This window comes from Aquila chrysaetos, chromosome 21, assembly GCF_900496995.4.
Source record: "Aquila chrysaetos chrysaetos chromosome 21, bAquChr1.4, whole genome shotgun sequence".
Lineage (NCBI taxonomy): Eukaryota > Metazoa > Chordata > Aves > Accipitriformes > Accipitridae > Aquila > Aquila chrysaetos.
The window spans coordinates 21,897,581-21,912,149 of record NC_044024.1 but is presented as its reverse complement, the minus strand read 5'-3'; the positions used below and the strand labels follow the sequence as shown (position 1 = coordinate 21,912,149).

Sequence of the window (14,569 nt, the reverse complement as noted above, 5' to 3'; positions counted from 1 at the left end):
ATTGAACTGGGCCACTTCGTGGTGGGGAGGTTCTGAGATGGGTCATCTTGCAAAGTGAGATCCAGCCAAGTCCTACCCCAGAGTCAGCCTCCTGGCAACACCAAAGAACAGGCCTAGAGGAACAGAGTGCTTGTGTCACTCTTCCACCCTTAGAGCTCAATTCGGTGAGGATGATCTTATGACAAGATTGATGAATCCTGATATAGCAGCACTCGAGATAAATGTTGCTTCAGAAGGGCTCTTGTGTGAGTATTTGGAGTGAAGAGGAGTTTGGGAGGGACGGATGACGAACGAGAAACAAAGAAACATCACCAGCTGTTGGAAGCACTGTACCACCTTTTGTGCAAACACACCTTTCCCAGGGTGATACTTAAAACTACCTTCAAAATTATTTCCCATTTCCAAACCTTCTTCCTGTAGCACTTGCAAAAGCTTTTTTGCATCTGCACAGGAAACAGCTACGGATAAGATACAAAGAGAGTTCCCATGTAATTTGCTCAAATGTGCTCCTGCGGCCAGGCAGCCCCGGGTAAGAGGCATCCACAGCAGCTTTCGTCTCCGTGCCCACGCAGGTGAGCACACCTCCCTCAGCCCCGTGGAGCTCAGCGCCGCGCTCGCCTCCTTCCTGCAAGCCCCAGGTGCTTCGGAGGGATGCGCTCTGAAATCCCGGGCATCACGAACCTCACACCGCTGCCGACCTGCCGGTACCCTGGGACGTTACGACGGTTAAACACCTCCAGGAAGACCACAGCGGGCTACATCTCCGAAATGCCTCTAGTTAGACCACAACCACGTCAACAGAAAAACAATCAACCTGATGCCTCTCGAGACAAAGCGCTGCACGGCGCGTCAGCACGAGCCCGGAGGCTCGCATCTGCGAAGGGCTGGCGGTGCGCAGCCCGGAGCGAAACCCAATCCCCACAAAGCCAAGAGCTGGCTAGGAGCTGAGGCACACCACCGCATCGTTTGAGCGGGATACACAATCTAGGACACAGATCCATAGACAACAGCTTCTTCAAGGACCTGATTCCCATAATCATGTAGTTTTAAATTTCCACATTGGCTTGAATTAGAAAAAAACCAAAAAAACAAACCACACAAAAAATTAAGAGTATTCCCCCATCCTTCGGCCAGTTAAAATCCCGTAAAGCCTCCTAGCTCTGGCTGGCTCAATGGACAGTATCATGAAGGGGAGGGAATGTTTATAAAACGTTTTTAAACAATTCAATTTTAAAGCAATTTGTGCGCAGCAGCAGTAGGCAGTCTTGACTGCAGCAAACAGACAGCAGGCTGGATCAATTGCAGGGTGGAGGTGGGTGCAGGAAAGCAGGAGCAGCAGACTGTGGCATTGAGGCTAATAGCTTTGTAGCAATTTATTCAGTGAGAAATACTGCATAGAGCGACATGGGGGTCTGCGTAGAAAGTAGGCAGAGAGTATGGCAATGCCTGGGAGGGAGACAGTCCCCGACTCCAGAGCGGCCGAGAGGATCGATACCAAACACTCCATGAAAAGCAGGAAACTCTTCTTCCCTTACAAAAAATAAATAAATGACAATTAATGGATCCAATCAGGCCATCTGCAAAAAAAAATAATGGCGTTGAAGAAACATCACACAAAAAAACCCGAGCAAGATAAAAGCTTCAGCGCTGTCACAGCATTGCTCCTGGTATAGTCCTTCCTTGCAGTCCGCACCCTCAGGGGATCGTGGCCCTGCCACCTCATCCCGAAACAAAATCCTGTTGCCAGCAGTGGGGACGGGCTCTTCATTTTGTGCACCGATGACAAGGGAAACCCCATGGAATAATTTCCAACCCCTTCCCCAGCTTGGTCCCACATCACCTCTTCAGCAGCAAAGCTTTACCTGGAGACATGCCACAATGTCCCCTCTCCCTGGTGGCCTTCATCCATGCTTCGGATGAATTTTTAAGGAATGGACAGGGAGAGCTAATTTTGGGATAGAACAAAGGGAAGTGGCTTTATGGAACCTGGTTTTGACAAACGAGAAAAAAAATTGCATTTGATCATTATGCGTGTCCTGTGATGCAAGCTCAAGAGCTCTGGATCTCCTTGCAGACAAAATTTGCTCCGAGTTGCTCCTGCTGGTGTTTGCAGCCCAAGGATAATGCGATGCTCTTTCCACATCACGCTATCTCCATGCCCAAGCACATATGGTCTGGCTAAATAAGAAGCCTTGGAAAGGCTGTCAACAAGACTAGAGGAAGGTGTGCATCTGTGCAGAAACATATGCATGCCCCAGCACTGCACAGTGAGCCACAAAAAGGATGCTCATGCCCAGAATCCCACCAAATCCAGCAGAACTGCGGTGCAGGACCAGTGACACTGCTGCTGCCACTCTCACAAACCCTTCCCCTCGCTTCCTTTGTGCTGCATGACTGAAAACCCATCAGTCGGCTTCCAAGGAGCTTCTTGCCAGGGCATCTAAAGATGATGCTCCCTCTAAATTCGACCAGCACAGGCTTTCATAGCATTGGTGCTCCAGCCCTCATTTGTATACCCACTTATGTGTTTGCTTGAAAGTATGTGCTTTATGTTCATCTACGAAAATCTCCCCCATGGTACTAAAAGCAATGGAATAATCTACTATTTCAACTTGCATCCCTTAGAGAATTCTGCAGTTTAAAAAAAAAAAAAAAGAGAAAGAAAAAAACCTGGTTGAATTTGATTAAACCTTTGGAAACTCTCCAATATTTCCAGTTATTCCATCTGTAGAAACACTCTACTGGCACTTGGCACATTTATAGCATTAACTGCCTTCTAAATCAGCAGCAGTTCTGCCTAACAATTTGGCATTTGCACATTGCCTTGTAAATTACCCACCTTACATCTCTGGGTACGAGGACTGTCCCCTCCAAAAAGCCTATTACTGCCTTGTAGAAATTCTTCAGGAAGAAAATATCTTCTTATAGGCTTGTCTCTTGACAAAAAGAGGGGGGGAAATGGCATTCAGTGGGCACGGTATTAACACTGTGGCTCATGGTGTTACTATGGCAGTAAAATGAAACCCAATGCAACCAGCTGGTTGCTATACTGCTATTAGAGCCTCTTTTCTGTTTTTGACCTTTCTAGAACTCTCCGAAAGGCATTAATCTGTTCAAAATCCATCCAGGATCTAAAGCGCGACGCAAGGTGAAGGTGTTGGCGAAGCAGTCTTCCCGGCGGGCACCGTGTAGGGAACAATTACGATTCCGCCGGCGAGGATTTGCTTGCTTTTTTTGTGCTACTGCACCGCAAAGTCAGGAACCAGGCTAGGAACGGCTGCAGCTCCAAATCAAGCCACAAAGCAGCAGGAAACCACTCAGCAATATCAGCAGCGATTTGTGCATTTCTTGGTTGAAAACAAAGAGCGGAGAAGGTCGGCATTATTACCTCCCCGCTTCCAAGTCGCCTCTCCTCTTTTGTCTACAGAAAGCGTTGGAGGCAGCAAACCTCCCCTTCCCAAAAAGCTCCCAGCTCCAAGCTCTTTTGAAAACCCTTTCTCCTTATCTTTATCCACACCTGACCCATTCTTTTTATGTCTCCCCATTGACAAAGTGTAGGAAAATCACCAAATTAAGCGCCCAGCTTGTGCCCTCCTGCGGAACAGTCTTCTCCCTTGCCTGCATCTCAGACCTTGTTTTCTGCTGCTGAGCTGTGCTCTGGTTAGCTGGTCCTTCCTAGCATGGATTTGGTCTACAGACTGTAGTGGGGGGGGAGGGATTAAAAAAAAAAAAAAAAAAAAGGGAAGAAGAGGACAAGGCAAAAAAGTAAAGACACATATTGAGTTAACTCTCCTCCTGCTGCCTTTTGCTTCTAAAATATGCCTTATTGATTTTTATGTGTATTATGACCCTATTAGCATTAGAAATCTAGGGTCACCTGAGGACTTTGAGATGGTCACCGTGCCATGTGTCATGACCGCTTGGAATTTGACAGCAAGACAGAGTTGTGCTTAAAAAGGGCTGGCCGTGATTGTCGGGGCTAAAAAGGAATTTCTTACTTTTTGTTTTGCAGGCGGAGACCCAACATGTGGAGCTGAACCGCTCCGATCCTGTCCCACAGCAAGTAGTAGTGACTCAAACTGGCTTACTCATTATCATTCTTTTGGAACTGGTGACTTAGTTAATGCTCCCCATGCTAACATTTAAAAAATGGCATTTTTTTCCTCTTCTTTTGTATTCTATACTCTTCGCTTGCTTGGTGCATTTCTTCTTTTAACTCCAAGGAGGAATGATTTCCCTTGGCTGCAGTCAACTGCGAAGAGCGACCTGCAGCAGCAAGGACCCACAGTCATCTTCACCTGTGTTTAATCAGTTCATCAAGCGGAGCCCGGTCCCGTCCCACGTCCCACCACGTATCGGCAAGATTCCATGCCGTGTCCATAAGCCCAGGGTTATGGGTGCCGAGGCACCTACAGTTCCCTGGTAAGTAGCTTAACCCCCCCGCTCTGCAAGGGGCTGGCGGGGGCTTGGTGTCACTGGGACACCAAAGGATGCTGTTGCCCCCCGAGCTCGGCAATATATCCCAGCGCCAGCGTGTCCCTCGTGCCTCCAGCCCAGGCCCTGGGCGAGGTGCAGGGGCTCTCGTAACGCACCTGCAATGCTCCAGCACTGCCCCAGCACAGCGGGGCTGGAGCAGGAAAAAGGATGGTCGCCGTGAAGCTTAGAGAAGGAGAGATGGGCTGAGCTAAACGCTCCCACAACCAGGGCTGCGAGAGCACGGCAGGCACTGGTCTCTGAGACCACCGAGAAAACAGACGAGTCTCAACTCCGTGGCTGCTCTGCGCTTGATGAAAATGTCTGCTCCCTCACACACACACAAAAAAATTAAAAAAAAAAAAAAAATAAATACAACTCTCCCTGCAGCCAGCGATGCATACTAGATGACTGCCTTCTCAACATGAGAGCAAAAGGGCAAATGAATCACATTACACTCCATGAATAAAAACAGTCTTAATGCAACAGCGACTTAATGATTTCATTTTCAATGCACTAGACAGTTTGGCCTCATTTGCAGAGGTGCTGAGCACCCCTGAGTCCCACTTCAGCTAATGGGGACGGCAGGCACTTTGCACCTCGGGACTCTCCCCTGAGCCCCGTACGCACCTCGGAAATTCTCCCACCTGGCAAGGAGGCTTTCCCCGAGGTTTGTGAAATTAAAACCTGATAGCAGGGATGAGCCTGGGCCAAAGACCTCAGATCTCGACCTGCTGCACCCGGATCTGTCCTAGGGAAGGTGGGATCAGGGTTTGCAGCTCTGTTTGAACTGTGTTTTTATTTCCCGCATAGTGAAGAGGAACCAAGTCCTGCCCGCGATGGTGGCCAGGCAGCCCCGGTGATTTGCAGCCGAGAGCAAGCCCTGCGCTCGCGGGGCTGTTTGCCGTCGGCACCAAGAGGCAACCGCGGCGTTTGCCTGGCCCGACTTTGCATATCTCCTATGCACAAGTCAAAGGAGATGGCGGTACGAGCCACCTGAAACGGAGAAATCGGCATTTCCAAACCACCCCTTTAGCAAGGTGCTCCACGGAGCGCTTCTGGAAAAGCACGGAGTGGAGGGACGGCAGAACAAACCCAAATCCCGCTGTCGTTGCATTATTGGAAAGGGGCTTCTGCAGCAGACCAAAGCCAGCCAAGCCGCAACAGCAGCACATGTGCAGATTCTGAATAAACTCTGCTTGGAGCCTCTCGGGGTGCCAAACATGCCACCTCCCCTTCCTGAGCTTTTTGGACTCCCTATGGCACTTAAACCAACTCCTGTTCCTGCTTTCTTTGGTAAACCTTGCTGTTTTCTTTTAAACATCCTCCTGCACTGGCAGCATTTCTCAAAGCAAACTTTGGTGTCCACGTCCCCGTCACAGCCAACGCGCTAGTGGCGCAGACGGTGTGAGCTGCACCCCAGCCTTGGCACCATCCTACTTGGAAGGAATTAAAAAAAAAAAAAAAAAAACAACGACCTTCACTATTTTCCTGTGTCTGTTTGGAAAATACATCCCAGGACAACCTCTCCAAAACAACATCAGTCCTCTAGCAAACAAAAAGAAGTCAAACGCAAACTATTTATTGCCAAAACCTCTTCCTTCATTGTAAAGTACTGTTTAATTTTATCCCTTAGGCATCTATTATCTCATAGCCCGTATTATTTTTCCAGCTATTACTGCTTAATTTTCCCCATCCAAAAAGTACGTACAGACACAAGCCAATTTCCGTCTTGGCATAATTGTTTATGAGAAACAAACAGCTGTTTAACTGGGGTCCCAACAAATAGATGGTGAATCGATGCTTCTCATCTCTTCATTAGCTTCCCGCAAGAAACCGGATGCCGTCACGTGTCCTCTGCCGCCGAGCATCGTCACCCTCCCCGCCGCGGCCGCAAACGAGCAGGGACCCTCGCTGATCGGGGGGACCTTGCAGAGGGAGCGAGGAGAAGCCGGAGGAGATCCACCGGAGCCCCTCGTTTACACACTCACGCTGCGGTGGAAATAAGGGCCTACGCTGAGCATAAACATTTCTTTTTTTTTTCTTTAAATAAAAGCTGCTGAATTTTAATCAGAGCTTAAAATAAAAAGTAAAAACCATGGCTAATGGAATATGCTTATCAAAACGCTTGGACTGCTTCTCTTTTCCCATTTCTGGTAGAATTTCTTCGTTTTATTGCTTGTTGGTTTTGTTCGCTTTCTTTTTTTACCAGCAGAGTTTCTGTGGGGTCTGAAAGTTTTTTGCAAAATGCTACCACTGGCCGCATAAGTAAGCGTAGGACCTTCTCAAGGTACAAAGTCTGTAACCCTCATTTTACGGAGACCGTGGCAATGTGATTGCCTGTGCAGTGGCTGGCGTCAGCTGGCACAGGAGGCACAACTGACCAAGGTGGAGGTTTGCAGAACAGACCCCAGGAAACAATCTCTGCTTCCCAGACTATAGCACAGGACAAAGAATGGCAAACAAGCTTAGAAAGTCAGATTAAAAAAAACCAAAAAACGACTGAAGCAATTAAGGAATATGCAAAATTGCAAAATATTGTAAAGGCATATAAGAAACTACCCAGAGTTACTAGCAAAAGCTGCGAAAGACAAGGTGCGTCTGTATATTTGCATGCATGAGATGGACAGAAAGCTGGGTGCCAATTCTGGTCTGCATCCCCGCGAGTATTTTCTGTGCAGAAGTATGTAATTCAGCCTAATTCTAGTTTGGATTAAACATTCGCTGAACCACTGCTAACATTATTTTCCCTTAACACGCAGCTATTTACGGTAACATTGCAGTACTCGGTGCTTGTGGAGTTTACTTTTCACGTTGTGAAGCGCCCGCATGTGCAAGGGTTCCCCGATGAGCGGGCAGAAGGGGATTTGTGATAATGGAGGGGAAAGAGAAAACGTTTCTTAGGGACCACGCAAGAGCCTAAACGGGCTCGGCACCTGGGTACGGGGCAGAGCATCTCCCACCGCTGCCCCCATCTCGGCAGGCAGTCTCAGCCGGGAGGCCTTCGGGGACAGAGCCCACGTTGGACACGGGGATGGCAGCAGGACTTTTCAGCCCAACTCCTCACGCCAGCCTGCCACGCACAACGCAAGAGGCATTTCTTCGGCTCTCCTTCATTTTAATACTTTATTCACGCTTCCGACAAAAGGCATCACTAACGTTTTCGTTTCTGCCATCCATCCCGGCTTTAGATGCTCAATTAAAAAAAGAAGCAGCTCCAAAAGCAGTTGCAAGCATCAGTGCTTTGCAACACTCTCGTCTTGTCCAGTGGGTGTTACCACAGCAAATAGAAATTGCAAGCAGAGGCCGAACGGCAATGAGTCAGGAAGGCAGAAAGGCGTGAAAACAAAATGAATGGAAAGGCAATAAACCCGCAATATTTCACCATCGGTACTGAGTTCCTGGATAACCTCCATCTATCAGCGTTATCAGTGCCTGGGAGCTCACCGGAGCTGTACTTACAGTACATTAGTGACACTGGCAGAGAAGGGGCTGTGGCCACGCAGGTGCATCTCCGTGCCACGGGCTGAGGCCACCACGAGATGTGTGGCAAGGGCAATGGCAATCCACCATCTCCAGCACCTCGGGATCCTCCTCCAGAACAAAGAGAAAAGCACTCAAGCTTTTACCAGCGTCCCACGTGAAGCAGAGGAGAAAACTGACGGAGCAATCCCAGGCAGCAAGATGCCCCGGTCCAGGAAAGGGATTGATGGTGGATGCACGTGCTAAAATGCCGTCCTGCTCGGGGACCCTGACTGTGACAGAGGAAAAAGGCTCAGACATCTTCTAACTCCAGCAGCAAACCAGGTGTACTGCTTAAGGAATAGAAACCTGAGAAATACATTTAAAAAGGAAAATTGTTCCCTGTAAAAAGCTGGAGAACAATTCAAGGAATCAACTCAGGAAAAGGAGAGCCTTTTCCAGTCACCCCCAAAAAACGCCAGTGTCCCTTCATTTGCCATTTCTCACGAAGGCACAAAGCGTAGCAGCTCCTGTTTGGGATAACGACGGGCAACCTCCCTTTCTCTATATCTACAAAGAGATTATAAAAACATTACTAGGAAACGGAGGATGGGGACTACCTCAATGCTTTATTTTCCAGAGCACCAAGTACAAAATACCCTGTCAGTCCACTTTTAGAAACAACCACTTATTTTTCACTCCTGTGCAGAACGATCTAGACAGCTGCCTGCAACTCCTGCCCGCCGCTGCCCATCCCTCGCGGCATCCCCGCCACGGCGGCAGGAGACCCAGCCACGCTTCCAGTGCAAAAAGCAGTCGCGTAGGGGCTTTGCCTGCAAGTCAGGCTCACGGCATTACGCAGAGAGCTGGCACCCCCCTGAAAAAACGGGGCTCTGCGTCCCCCTCGACGACCTACAGCTTGGACAGAGTTTGGGGCCCCCTGTCCAGGCTGCCAATAAAAATCACCACGCTCTCCCCAAAGGCAAGATAATTCCCCATTAGCTTTGCAGAAAACTCAGGCAGCCAGCAAGAAGAAAGCTTTTTAAAGAGATATAAAAACAGGATTTTTGTATTGAAACACATGCCACAGATGGTGTAGCAGACGAGGATTAATTCATGAATCATATTTCTTAAATGATACAATCTCTCTTTTCACTTCCATACTTTCCCTTTTTGACTCAGAAGCAGGGATTTAAGATGCCCTTCCCAGATATGAATTTTGCATGAACAAACATTGCAGGAGTAAAAAAAAAAAAAAAGCAGCAATAAACCAGAAAACCCAGATGTTTAAAGCTAAGTTCTCAAATGTAAGCGAATGCATATCCTGTCCATCTACGAAAGAACATGTGTGGAAATGCAATATATGCAGGCACAGATCTGGGACTAGGGTGGGAAAACGCATTCCCTAACATTTGGAGATTACTAATGCTTCAGCTAGGGTTCTGAATTTCACAAAAGCTGATTTTATATCTCCTATCTTATTTGCCACCCTCGCAGCAACAGAAAAGCCTTAAGGCAAACATTTCCACTGAGAGGCCCTCCTCGCTCTGCCGTTCGGGTTTGTCCCTCCTCCAGCCCCCATCAACGCTTTCCTTTGGAAAATCCTGGCGCACGCACCGTCAGGTTGCTCTCCAGGAAAAGCTCACAGAGCCCACAAAACCAAGGGGATTGCAGAAAGCAACAGCAAGCCAAAACATCCTGCACCACGCAAACAGATCAACCGTAGCTTGCTACCATAGCTGAGTAATGTTTTAAGTGGAAAAAAGAGAAGGAAATGACAAAAGAGCTCTTCAATAGCAGAAGACACCAAACTCCCAGCTCCTTCTCAACTGGAAAGCTCTTTCAGACCAGCCAAACCCATGCAAAGCCCACGACCGTGCGCCTGTGCAGAACCACCGCTTCCACCCAGGCATGGGTGCAGATCAAACCAGGGCGAGAAGAAATAGTACCAACATTCAAAGCTCCCAGCACGCTGCCCTTCTGGGCACTTTCTCACCTACAAAAGGTGCTGCTATACCTTCCTTTCATCACCAAATCAGCATTTCAGTCATTTTTTCCACTTTGCACATAAAGCTCCTGTGTCTATGCTTAACTGCTTCTTTATACAGCCTTGCACTTACTATTGTAGCTTTACACATGAAGCTTCAAGTTAGAATAAGGGTGAAAAAAATTACTTACCCTTAAATTATTTCAACCTTTCCCTGCTTTGTGTATGACGTGGGCTTCTCTTTTGGTTACTATTTCCAGATTTGGTCTTTGGGTAGGTGAATGGAAGAGGAGAATGAAAGGAGTTGTATTTGATGACGATGGAGACTGTAAAATAAAGAGAAGCACTTTAGTGCAGAACAGTCCTCTCTATACATACATATCAGATTAAATTAAATTAAATTAGTGACACCTACATAAATGCTTCCTACTGTTTTTATGCACACATACAAATATCACAACCGTCAAGGAGAATGCAGCTGTCAATGATACGGCAGGGGGGGAAAAAAGAGCAATTTCTAAAATGGAAGGAAAAAAAAAAATACATCTAGCATAACAACCAGCATTTGAACAGCAGTAAAGGGCTTCCACTGGTTTGCAGGAGGGCAGGCAGGCCGCGAGGCAGCTGCCCAAACCGGGCTGCCTGCGAAACCAAAATGGGTCGAGACTACATGGGAGCACCTGGAAAGGGCTTGAGCAGAGGACGGTGTGGAAGAAGCACGGGTAGCAAAACCGCAGCAGCAAACCTGACAAACACTCTTCTGCTTCCCAAAATACTCCATCAGCTCAACTGCTTTTGAGAAAGCAAGGAAGGAGCCGAGAGCTTCGGGAAACACAATTCACCCATACCCTGTAACGATGAAAGGACTCTTAGCACAGGAAGGAATTAATAATTTGGTCACCGTACCAGCAAGTACCCCCCTAAAAACCCGATTAATCTCCCACCATCTGCTTTAATAGCAGAATTTCTGCTAAGTGGTTTTCCCCTACACAGACCCACATATCCATGTAAACACACAAACAAACCATTTGGCTTCCCGCAGTCACGGGGTACGCAGCTGCTCGGAGAAGGGCTCGGTGCCTTTGACACGATGCCAAGGTTGAATTCCTGCCATCCCATTTACTCCTACACCTCTCCCCCCGCCGACTCCGTGCCCCGCTCCCGTGCGGACTCTTTAAGGCTGCCGACTCATCAGGTGAAGCGCCTTGGGCTACTTCCCCTCCGCTTGCCTCCCCAAATCACTGTCCGTTTAGCATGGCAGGTTGAGATCCTTAAAACATAATTTCATTGTAACTAACTGGAAAAAAAAGAACGAAGATGAAAGGAACGGACTTCCGTGCTATTATTTTTCTCATGACAACTCTTCCATCTTCTGTATGCAACTGGCACCTCCAGCACCGTAAGCCCCAGCCCAGACACCGAAAGCACCCCCAAAAAAGCATATTTACAAAATTACTTAGAAGATGCCACACCTGCTAGTGGAAAAAAAAAAAAAAATTCCTGAGTCAAGGACACTGTCCTTATTTGGTTGGAAAAGCACAAAGGTCACCGCAAGCAGTATGTAAAAATACATGCCAACATTGAAGAAGTATAAATGTAATACTAAATAACACTTTTTATAACCAGCTCAGTATTTAACACTTGCCTAGTGGCCTTTGATAAATCCCAGGTGCTTTAACAAAGCAAGGAAGCTTTTCATTGCTATTTAACAGGATGGGGAAAGTAAAGCACAAGAGAATAAAAGTGCTCAAGACATCAAGGACCAAGTCAGAACCAAAAAGCCAGGTCTCCTCATCCAGCTCCTCCACCGCTGAACGCCCTGCTAGGCTGCTGTATTTAAATAGAAATACTATTGTTAGCCATAAGCAATGCAGACTCATTAACATTTATTTTAGTGTTATAAAATATATTTTTAAATACTTGAAGAAATAATCTGGAGGAAGTGCTAAAGCTCTGAGCATATTTTCAATATGTCCCAGCTTTTCCAGAGAGATTTCAGACCTCCTGGAAAGACACAGACTGGCTTAGAGGCTGCAGCGCGGGAGCACGCGGATACCTCCAACCTACCCAGAAAAGCAGCACATGCAAATTCCCTGCCCTTGCTTCTCCTCCCAGATTGTTCAGTAAGAGGTAAATCTAAAAATGCCATTGATTTGAATTACTCATGGACAGCAGAAACCCGAAACTATCATTTCCCACATGTTTTTAATGTGTGTGGGTGTTTATATGTGAATAACACTTGGAAACAGAGGAACCCGATGCCTGTAGAGACACCTCCTCGAGGAGCACGCCAGCAGAAACCCCTGCCAGCACACACAGCTCCTCCTGGAACAACTTCCACGGAGCCCAAGGTCAGCGCGCGCGTCCCAGCCGGACCGCACCTTATCCCAAACGCTAACGGAGCCAAACCACGTTTGCAACTTTTAATTAGCCCGGCGGAGCAAGAGCATGACCGAGGAGAGGGAACGCAGCCTCTCCCCATCCTCGTGAAGAGCGGGCAGCGCGGGCAGCAGCCCTCGCCGATCCCGTAAGCTGTCCGGAGAGGGTTTGGGGGGCCGGCTGAGAGGAGCAGCAGTTGGTGGTGGTTCTTCCAGTGCTGTCCCTAAGTACGCCCAGAGAAAACCACTGTGCGGGAGGATGCTGAGCGATAGAGGCAGAAGATAGATTCAATACAGAGAACAGAAGCCAGAGGTACGCACCGACATACGGAGCATGGTGCCCTATTTCTACCAGCCCCAAATGTACCAGGAGTACTGAGAATGCATTTTGCGTTACATACACACTTTACGAGGCAACTCCAGTTTTCCACATGAGCCAGCCAACCTTGGGCCGCCTCAGACCAAATAAAACAGGAGAAGGCAAGGCGGGAGAAGAAATAGTTCTCTTCTTTTTCGCTGTCAGAAAAGTTATTGCGCAGTTAGCGTTCTACAGGCTCCCCATAATTTCAGAGTGGTCTTTAATCACTGATTTTGGTGGGGGAAAGGAAGACCCAAGACAATTTCTGCAGTTTCAGAGCGGGTTCAATGCACGCCCGCCGCAATTTGCCATCCCGAGCTCGGAGACGGTGCCTTCCCCAGGACCAAGCCATCACCCTGCCGCTTCACCCCAGGCCCGGGGCGGCCGGCTGTGGCACGCAACGACGGAGCTGGAGGAGCCGATGCTCCAATATTTAAAGCCACGCATCTTTTCCCCAGCGCGGAGACGGAGGGACGTGCTCTGGAGCTCAGCCACGGTGGTCCCTGGCACTGTGCAGATGGCAGTGGTTTGGTTACCCGGTGCTAAACGCAATCTGCACAAGCTACAGCATACACCAAGTTCAAAGTCAAAATGAACATTTGTTCTACAACAAAACACATTGCAAATGATCCTTAACAAATTTTAACTGTTGGTACAGTCAGATAAGAGCACGGTAGCATGTATCATACCCTGTTGTTATTGCAAGCTCTGTGCTGCTAAACATGAGTGGCAATGCAGAGAGATCTATATTTTGTATTTCAGTATAAATTATAGAGCAGCATAATAGACCTGAAGAGGCAGCTCCACTCTTTCCTGCATCGCTTCCTTCACGTTTTTAAGCCCACTAAATTTCTTCCCATTTAGTTGCTTTATTTTGGTTCCTCGCTGCATAAAATTGTTCTGTATTCACCAAGCAGTGAAGCCGAATAAATAATTGCAAAACTTCCCTGCAAAAACTCCAAGAGCTGTTATGTAAAGCAGAGAGGGTATGAGCAGATAGAGACAACTCGGAGGCAACCTGAGGTTTGGTATTCTGTGTCAGCTTGACACACAGGGGAAATAACCCTTTAATCCAGTGCAGTGTATTTCATTTACTGTAGTGTTATCCAGTTCGAAGATGTTATGAAAGGAATCCCCGGAGAGACTTAAGACTTCAAAACCAGCCTGAGTTTGAACTTAATTCCACCGTTGCAAAAGGCTGTAGCCGTGGAAGATGACCTTTTCCGTACCTTGCATGCCAGGAGCCATTCTGCCTCATAATGTCACGCCAAATTAGAATATTCTCTTTTTGTTTTACTCTGGATTTTGTTTTGTCTTTTCTTTTTAATTAAAAGCATCTGTCACTATTAATGAAACGGGGGAAAAAAAAAATCAATAATACAAACAGATTAAAAATGCTGACGTCAAGAGAGATGGGGAGAGCCAAAAAGCCGGGTAATTAACAGAGGGACTTTCACCTCCACGTGAGCTCGTCACCAGAGCCCAGGTCAGGACCGAACAAGCATCAGTGCCATCTCCTTGCTGCTCATCGCTCATCCGAAACAAAGGGATGCTCTTGCCCCACCGCCATGCTGGCCGCCCCCCAAATACATCCCCCAAATCACACCAGCGGTGGGAACTTGGGTGGTCTCTCTCCTCTTGTCGGATAGGAAAGGAGAGGGGAAAAATACCTTTAAAGTGCAGATCTCACGGTTGCTCAGGTCTTGCCAAGGTTATCCTGAATGAAAGTTCAGATATATTTAAAAAAAAGACCATAAATCCACATTAGTAAAACACAAGCTGGTGGAACTCCCTGTGACGGCAGAGATGAAGGCGTGCGGTCTGATCTTCAGCCAGCTGCAGGAGCTTCACTGACCAACGGGTATTTTTAAGCACTTCTGCAGGAAGCTTATTAAACAAGTTACAGAAATC

General features: G+C 47.7%; 1 protein-coding gene across 4 annotated transcripts in view; it reads right to left on the bottom strand.

The window, feature by feature from the left end:
• Window positions 1-14,569, bottom strand: part of NEXMIF (neurite extension and migration factor) — a 167,735-nt gene that overhangs the window by 41,339 nt on the left and 111,827 nt on the right. For all 4 annotated transcript variants that reach the window (XM_029996413.1, XM_029996412.1, XM_041119028.1 and 1 more), the window contains one exon: window positions 10,114-10,248. The gene's annotated coding sequence lies outside the window, so the exon portion shown is untranslated. The remainder of the gene's footprint in view (window positions 1-10,113; window positions 10,249-14,569) is intronic.